Raw genomic sequence first — 8,866 nt, 5'->3', positions numbered from 1 at the left:
TTTACCATCTCCAGGAAATGATTGCCCATGTTCCAACCTTTTATCCTTGAAACCTAAGTGGCATGAACCACCATCATCAACACAATTTTGCCTAGAAAGTTCTCCAACAGCTCTGGCCGCTAGGCTTGCATGTTCTCCAAACTCAGCCGCTGCTTGAGCAGCAGAGGTAGCATCCTTAAATTTCATGTTCCAATACTGCCTGCCAACAGAAAATTACCATTACCATCTCAAGGAAATGATTGCCCATGTTCCAACCTTTTATCCTTGAAACCTAAGTGGCATTAACCACCATCTTCAACACAATATTGCCTTGAAAGTTTACAACAGCTCTGGCAGCTAGACTTGCATGCTCTGCAAACTCAGTCGCTACTTGAGCAGTAGGTAGCATCCTTAAATTTCATGTTCCAATTCTGCCTGCCAATAGAATAATTACCATTACCATCTCCAGGAAATGATTGCCCATGTTCCAACTTTTAATCCTTGCAACCTAAGTGGCATGAACCACCACTACCAACACAATATTCCCTTGAAAGTTCTAAAACAACTCTGGCAGCTAGGCTTGCATATTCTGCAAACTCAACCGCTTCTTGAGCATAAGAGGTAGCATTCTTAAATTTCATTTTTTCCAATTCTGCCTGCCAATTGAATATTTACCATCTCCAGGAAATGATTGCCCATGTTCCAACCTTTTATCCTTGAAACCTAATTGGCATGAACCACCATCATCAACACAATATTGCCTTGAAAGTTCTACAATAGCTCTGGCAGCTAGGCTTTCATGTTCTGTAAACTCAGCCGCTGCTTGAGCAGCAGAGGTAGCATCCTTAAATATCATGTTTCAATTCTGCTTGCCAACGGAAAAATTACCATTACCATCTCCCGGAAATGCTTGCCCATGTTCCAAACTTTCATCCTTGAAACCTAAGTGGCATTAACCACCATTATCAACACAATATTGCCTTGAATGTTCTCCAACAGCTCTGGCAGCTAGGCTTGCATGTTCTCCAAACTCAGCCGCTGCTTGAGCAGTAGAGGCAGCATCCTTAAATTTCATGTTCCAATACTGCCTGCCAACAGAAAAATTACCATTACCATCTCAAGGAAATGATCGCCCATGTTCCAACCTTTTATCCTGGAAACCTAAGTGGCATGAACCACCATCATCAACACAATATTGCCTTGAAAGTTCTACAACAGCTCTGGCAGCTAGACTTGCATGCTCTGCAAACTCAGTCGCTACTTGAGCAGCAGAGGTAGCATCCTTAAATTTCATGTTCCAATTCTGCCTGCCAATAGAAACATTACCATTACCATCTCCAGGAAATGATTGCCCATGTTCCAACCGTTAATCCTTGAAACCTAAGTGGCATGAACCACCATTATCAACACAATATTCCCTTGAAAGTTCTACAACAACTCTGGCAGCTAGGCTTGCATGTTCTGCAAACTCAACCGCTTCTTGAGCATAAGAGGTAGCATCCTTAAATTTCATGTTCCAATTCTGCCTGCCAATAGAAAATTTACCATCTCCAGGAAATGATTGCCCATGTTCAACCTTTTATCCTTAAAACCTAAGTGGCATGAACCACCATCATCAACACAATATTTCCTTGAAAGTTCTACAACAACTCTGGCAGCTAGGCTTGCATGTTCTGCAAACTCAGCCGCTTCTTGAGCAAAATAGGTAGCATCCTTAAATATCATGTTTCAATTCTGCTTGCCAACGGAAAAATTACCATTACCATCTCCCGGAAATGCTTGCCCATGTTCCAAACTTTCATCCTTGAAACCTAAGTGGCATTAACCACCATCATCAACACAATATTGCCTTGAATGTTCACCAATAGCTCTGGCAGCTAGGCTTGCATGTTCTCCAAACTTAGCCGCTGCTTGAGCAGTAGAGGTAGCATCCTTAAATTTTATGTTCCAATACTGCCTGCCAACAGAAAAATTAACATTACCATCTCAAGGAAATAATTGCCCATGTTCCAACCTTTCATCCTTCAAAACTAAGTGGAATGAACCACCATAATCAACACAATATTGCCTTGAAAGTTCTACAACAGCTCTGGCAACTAGGCTTGCATGTTCTACAAACTCTGTCTCTACTTGAGCAGCAGAGGTAGCATCCTTAAATTTCATGTTCCAATTCTGCCTGCCAATTGAAAAATTACCATTACCATCTCCAAGAAATGATTGCACATGTTACAACCTTTCATCCTTGAAACCTAAGTGGCATGAACCACCATCATCAAAACAATATTGCCTTGAAAGTTCTACAACAGCTCTGGCAGCTAGGCTTGGATGTTCTGTAAACTCAGCCGCTGCTTGAGCAGCAGAGGTAGCATCCTTAAATATCATGTTTCAATTCTGCTTGCCAACGGAAAAATTACCATTACCATCTCCCGGAAATGCTTGCCCATGTTCCAAACTTTCATCCTGGAAACCTAAGTGGCATTAACCACCATCATCAACACAATATTGCCTTGAATGTTCTCCAACAGCTCTGGCAGCTAGGCTTGCATGTTCTCCAAACTCAGCCGCTGCTTGAGCAGTAGAGGCAGCATCCTTAAATTTCATGTTCCAATACTGCCTGCCAACAGAAAAATTACCATTACCATCTCAAGGAAATGATCGCCCATGTTCCAACCTTTTATCCTAGAAACCTAAGTGGCATAAACCACCATCATCAACACAATATTGCCTTGAAAGTTCTACAACAGCTCTGGCAGCTAGACTTGCATGCTCTGCAAACTCAGTCGCTACTTGAGCAGCAGAGGTAGCATCCTTAAATTTCATGTTCCAATTCTGCCTGCCAATAGAAACATTACCATTACCATCTCCAGGAAATGATTGCCCATGTTCCAACCGTTAATCCTTGAAACCTAAGTGGCATGAACCACCATTATCAACACAATATTCCCTTGAAAGTTCTACAACAACTCTGGCACCTAGGCTTGCATGTTCTGCAAACTCAACCGCTTCTTGAGCATAAGAGGTAGCATCCTTAAATTTCATGTTCCAATTCTGCCTGCCAATAGAAAATTTACCATCTCCAGGAAATGATTGCCCATGTTCAACCTTTTATCCTTAAAACCTAAGTGGCATGAACCACCATCATCAACACAATATTTCCTTGAAAGTTCTACAACAACTCTGGCAGCTAGGCTTGCATGTTCTGCAAACTCAGCCGCTTCTTGAGCAAAATAGGTAGCATCCTTAAATATCATGTTTCAATTCTGCTTGCCAACGGAAAAATTACCATTACCATCTCCCGGAAATGCTTGCCCATGTTCCAAACTTTCATCCTTGAAACCTAAGTGGCATTAACCACCATCATCAACACAATATTGCATTGAATGTTCTCCAATAGCTCTGGCAGCTAGGCTTACATGTTCTCCAAACTCAGCCGCTGCTTGAGCAGTAGAGGTAGCATCCTTAAATTTCATGTTCCAATATTGCCTGCCAACAGAAAAATTAACATTACCATCTCAAGGAAATAATTGCCCATGTTCCAACCTTTCATCCTTCAAAACTAAGTGGAATGAACCACCATAATCAACACAATATTGCCTTGAAAGTTCTACAACAGCTCTGGCAGCTAGGCTTGCATGTTCTACAAACTCAGTCTCTACATGAGCAGCAGAGGTAGCATCCTTAAATTTCATGTTCCAATTCTGCCTGCCAATTGAAAAATTACCATTACCATCTCCAAGAAATGATTGCACATGTTCCAACCTTTCATCCTTGAAACCTAAGTGGCATGAACCACCATCATCAAAACAATATTGCCTTGAAAGTTCTACAACAGCTCTGGCAGCTAGGCTTGGATGTTCTCCAAACTCAGCCGCTGCTTGAGCAGCAGAGGTAGCATCCTTAAATTTCATGTTCCAATTCTGATTGCCAACAGAAGAATTACCATTACAATCTCAACGAAATGCTTGCCCATGTTTCAACCTTTCATCCTTGAAACCTAAGTGGCATGAACCACCATCATCAACACAATTTTGCCTTGAAAGTTCTCCAACAGCTCTGGCAGCTAGGCTTGCATGTTCTCCAAACTCAGCCGCTGCTTAAGCAGCAGAGGTAGCATCCTTAAATTTCATGTTCCAATACTGCCTGCCAACAGAAAAATTACCATTACCATCTCAAGGAAATGATTGCCCATGTTCCAACCTTTCATCCTAGAAACCTAAGTGGCATTAACCACCATCATCAACACAATATTGCCTTGAAAGTTCTACAACAGCTCTGGCAGCTAGACTTGCATGCTCTGCAAACTCAGTCGCTACTTGAGCAGTAGAGGTAGCATCCTTAAATTTCATGTTCCAATTCTGCCTGCCAATAGAAACATTACCATTACCATCTCCAGGAAATGATTGCCCATGTTCCAACTTTTAATCCTTGCAACCTAAGAGTCATGAACCACCATTACCAACACAATATTCCCTTGAAAGTTCTAAAACAACTCTGGCAGCTAGGCTTGCATATTCTGCAAACTCAACCGCTTCTTGAGCATAAGAGGTAGCATTCTTAAATTTCATTTTCCAATTCTGCCTGCCAATTGAAAATTTACCATCTCCAGGAAATGATTGCCCATGTTCCAACCTTTTATCCTTGAAACCTAATTGGCATGAACCACCATCATCAACACAATATTGCCTTGAAAGTTCTACAATAGCTCTGGCAGCTAGGCTTGCATGTTCTGTAAACTCAGCCGCTGCTTGAGCAGCAGAGGTAGCATCCTTAAATATCATGTTTCAATTCTGCTTGCCAACGGAAAAATTACCATTACCATCTCCCGGAAATGCTTGCCCATGTTCCAAACTTTCATCCTGGAAACCTAAGTGGCATTAACCACTATCATCAACACAATATTGCCTTGAATGTTCTCCAACAGCTCTGGCAGCTAGGCTTGCATGTTCTCCAAACTCAGCCGCTGCTTGAGCAGTAGAGGCAGCATCCTTAAATTTCATGTTCCAATACTGCCTGCCAACAGAAAAATTACCATTACCATCTCAAGGAAATGATCGCCCATGTTCCAACCTTTTATCCTGGAAACCTAAGTGGCATGAACCACCATCATCAACACAATATTGCCTTGAAAGTTCTACAATAGCTCTGGCAGCTAGACTTGCATGCTCTGCAAACTCAGTCGCTACTTGAGCAGCAGAGGTAGCATCCTTAAATTTCATGTTCCAATTCTGCCTGCCAATAGAAACAGTACCATTACCATCTCCAGGAAATGATTGCCCATGTTCCAACTTTTAATCCTTGAAACCTAAGTGGCATGAACCACCATTATCAACACAATATTCCCTTGAAAGTTCTACAACAACTCTGGCAGCTAGGCTTGCATGTTCTGCAAACTCAACCGCTTCTTGAGCATAAGAGGTAGCATCCTTAAATTTCATGTTCCAATTCTGCCTGCCAATAGAAAATTTACCATCTCCAGGAAATGATTGCCCATGTTCAACCTTTTATCCTTAAAACCTAAGTGGCATGAACCACCATCATCAACACAATATTTCCTTGAAAGTTCTACAACAACTCTGGCAGCTAGGCTTGCATGTTCTGCAAACTCAGCCGCTTCTTGAGCAAAATAGGTAGCATCCTTAAATATCATGTTTCAATTCTGCTTGCCAACGGAAAAATTACCATTACCATCTCCCGGAAATGCTTGCCCATGTTCCAAACTTTCATCCTTGAAACCTAAGTGGCATTAACCACCATCATCAACACAATATTGCCTTGAATGTTCTCCAATAGCTCTGGCAGCTAGGCTTGCATGTTCTCCAAACTCAACCGCTGCTTGAGCAGTAGAGGTAGCATCCTTAAATTTCATGTTCCAATACTGCCTGCCAACAGAAAAATTAACATTACCATCTCAAGGAAATAATTGCCCATGTTCCAAACTTTCATCCTTCAAAACTAAGTGGAATGAACCACCATAATCAACACAATATTGCCTTGAAAGTTCTACAACAGCTCTGGCAGCTAGGCTTGCATGTTCTATAAACTGAGTCTCTACTTGAGCAGCAGAGGTAGCATCCTTAAATTTCATGTTCCAATTCTGCCTGCCAATTGAAAAATTACCATTACCATCTCCAAGAAATGATTGCACATGTTCCAACCTTTCATCCTTGAAACCTAAGTGGCATGAACCACCATCATAGAAACAATATTGCCTTGAAAGTTCTACAACAGCTCTGGCAGCTAGGCTTGGATGTTCTCCAAACTCAGCCGCTGCTTGAGCAGCAGAGGTAGCATCCTTAAATTTCAAGTTCCAATTCTGATTGCCAACAGAAGAATTACCAGTACAATCTCAAGGAAATGCTTGCCCTTGTTTCAACCTTTCATCCTTGAAACCTAAGTGGCATGAACCACCATCATCAACACAATTTTGCCTTGAAAGTTCTCCAACAGCTCTGGCAGCTAGGCTTGCATGTTCTCCAAACTCAGCCGCTGCTTGAGCAGCAGAGGTAGCATCCTTAAATTTCATGTTCCAATACTGCCTGCCAACAGAAAAATTACCATTACCATCTCAAGGAAATGATTGCGCATGTTCCAACCTTTTATCCTTGAAACCTACGTGGCATTAACCACCATCATCAACACAATATTGCCTTGAAAGTTCTACAACAGCTCTGGAGGCTAGACTTGCATGCTCTGCAAACTCAGTCGCTACTTGAGCAGTAGAGGTAGCATCCTTAAATTTCATGTTCCAATTCTACCTGCCAATAGAAACATTACCATTACCATCTCCAGGAAATGATTGCCCATGTTCCAACTTTTAATCCTTGCAACCTAAGTTGCATGAACCACCATTACCAACACAATATTCCCTTGAAAGTTCTAAAACAACTCTGGCAGCTAGGCTTGTATATTCTGCAAACTCAACCGCTTCTTGAGCATAAGAGGTAGCATTCTTAAATTTCATTTTCCAATTCTGCCTGCCAATTGAAAATTTACCATCTCCAGGAAATGATTGCCCATGTTCCAACCTTTTATCCTTGAAACCTAATTAGCATGAACCACCATCATCGACACAATATTGCCTTGAAAGTTCTACAATAGCTCTGGCAGCTAGGCTTGCATGTTCTGTAAACTCAGTCGCTGCTTGAGCAGCAGAGGTAGCATCCTTAAATATCATGTTTCAATTCTGCTTGCCAACGGAAAAATTACCATTACCATCTCCCGGAAATGCTTGCCCATGTTCCAAACTTTCATCCTGGAAACCTAAGTGGCATTAACCACCATCATCAACACAATATTGCCTTGAATGTTCTCCAACAGCTCTGGCAGCTAGGCTTGCATGTTCTCCAAACTCAGCCGCTGCTTGAGCAGTAGAGGCAGCATCCTTAAATTTCATGTTCCAATACTGCCTGCCAACAGAAAAATTACCATTACCATCTCAAGGAAATGATCGCCCATGTTCCAACCTTTTATCCTGGAAACCTAAGTGGCATAAACCACCATCATCAACACAACATTGCCTTGAAAGTTCTACAACAGCTCTGGCAGCTAGACTTGCATGCTCTGCAAACTCAGTCGCTACTTGAGCAGCAGAGGTAGCATCCTTAAATTTCATGTTCCAATTCTGCCTGCCAATAGAAACATTACCATTACCATCTCCAGGAAATGATTGCCCATGTTCCAACCGTTAATCCTTGTAACCTAAGTGGTATGAACCACCATTATCAACACAATATGCCCTTGAAAGTTCTACAACAACTCTGGCAGCTAGGCTTGCATGTTCTGCAAACTCAACCGCTTCTTGAGCATAAGAGGTAGCATCCTTAAATTTCATGTTCCAATTCTGCCTGCCAATAGAAAATTTACCATCTCCAGGAAATGATTGCCCATGTTCAACCTTTTATCCTTAAAACCTAAGTGGCATGAACCACCATCATCAACATAATATTTCCTTGAAAGTTCTACAACAACTCTGGAAGCTAGGCTTGCATGTTCTGCAAACTCAGCCGCTTCTTGAGCAAAATAGGTAGCATCCTTAAATATCATGTTTCAATTCTGCTTGCCAACGGAAAAATTACCATTACCATCTCCCGGAAATGCTTGCCCATGTTCCAAACTTTCATCCTTGAAACCTAAGTGGCATTAACCACCATCATCAACACAATATTGCCTTGAATGTTCTCCAATAGCTCTGGCAGCTAGGCTTGCATGTTCTCCAAACTCAGTCGCTGCTTGAGCAGTAGAGGTAGCATCCTTAAATTTCATGTTCCAATACTGCCTGCCAACAGAAAAATTAACATTACCATCTCAAGGAAATAATTGCCCATGTTCCAACCTTTCATCCTTCAAAACTAAGTGGAATGAACCACCATCATCAACACAATATTGCCTTGAAAGTTCTACAATAGCTCTGGCAGCTAGGCTTGCATGTTCAACAAACTCAGTCTCTACTTGAGCAGCAGAGGTAACATCCTTAAATTTCATGTTCCAATTCTGCCTGCCAATTGAAAAATTACCATTACCATCTCCAAGAAATGATTGCACATGTTCCAACCTTTCATCCTTGAAACCTAAGTGGCATGAACCACCATCATCAAAACAATATTGCCTTGAAAGTTCTACAACAGCTCTGGCAACTAGGCTTGGATGTTCTCCAAACTCAGCCGCTGCTTGAGCAGCAGAGGTAGCATCCTTAAATTTCATGTTCCAATTCTGCCTGCCAATAGAAAATTTACCATCTCTAGGAAATGATTTCCCATGTTCCAACCTTTTATCCTTGAAACCTAAGTGGCATGAACCACCATCATCAACACAATATTGCCTTGAAAGTTCTACTACAACTCTTTTAGCTAGGTCTGCATGTTCTGCAAACTCTGTCGCTACTTGAGCA

Source organism: Nicotiana tomentosiformis, unplaced genomic scaffold (assembly GCF_000390325.3).
Source record: "Nicotiana tomentosiformis unplaced genomic scaffold, ASM39032v3 Un00013, whole genome shotgun sequence".
Taxonomy (NCBI): Eukaryota; Viridiplantae; Streptophyta; class Magnoliopsida; order Solanales; family Solanaceae; genus Nicotiana; species Nicotiana tomentosiformis.
The sequence above is the reverse complement of the archived record's forward strand: the minus strand, read 5'-3'. Positions refer to the sequence as shown.